The sequence below is a fragment of the Schistocerca americana genome, chromosome 1, assembly GCF_021461395.2.
Source record: "Schistocerca americana isolate TAMUIC-IGC-003095 chromosome 1, iqSchAmer2.1, whole genome shotgun sequence".
Classification (NCBI taxonomy): Eukaryota; Metazoa; Arthropoda; class Insecta; order Orthoptera; family Acrididae; genus Schistocerca; species Schistocerca americana.
Genome location: NC_060119.1, coordinates 182292281 through 182292969, shown reverse-complemented (window position 1 = coordinate 182292969; position 689 = coordinate 182292281).

The following is a 689-nucleotide window of genomic DNA, read 5'->3' as shown; positions in this document are numbered from 1 at the left end:
TCTTTACTAAACCACTGTTAGATTTCAAGTTCATACCCAGTACCTGATACAGTGCAATGACATTGCCACCGGGTACAGTGACACTCACTGGTGTTACCACTTCAGTTCATAACTTCGCACCCCAAGCGGGTGCAAACAAGCGGTTTGCCAATTAACAGAATCATGTGGCTTCAGTGAAGATGCAGTAACAACGATTGGCCACTCTAAAACCAAGGCACACTGCAGAACAAACAAATACATATTATTCACTGAACACGACACAATAATATTGCGACAATTTTCCTTTAAACAATAAAAGCACAGGGTCAGAATGTCCATAGGCAGTAGGGTCCGGTGCAGTATCCCCACCGTGAATTATCCTTTTGACTTCTCTTCATATAACAGGAGGAGGCCCCCGTCGCCAGACCTCCAGAGTATGACCTTCGTCACCTACTTCAGCGGCTGCCCAAGATTGGACAAGTCTTTCAGCGTTCCGGCTGGGTACATGGGTTGTCCATCCCAAATCTCCCCAACCAAACCTCGCCGCAAGGCACTGCTGCTCCAGCCCCCCCTCCTTCCGTCACCTGCCGTTCACAACTCACCCCGCCGCGTCGAGCCTCCACACCACAACAAGGAAAACCAAAGATAAGTCACAAGGGAGGCGACTATCGATACCGACGCTAGAGGTAGTTAGGCCCGCAAACCGAGCC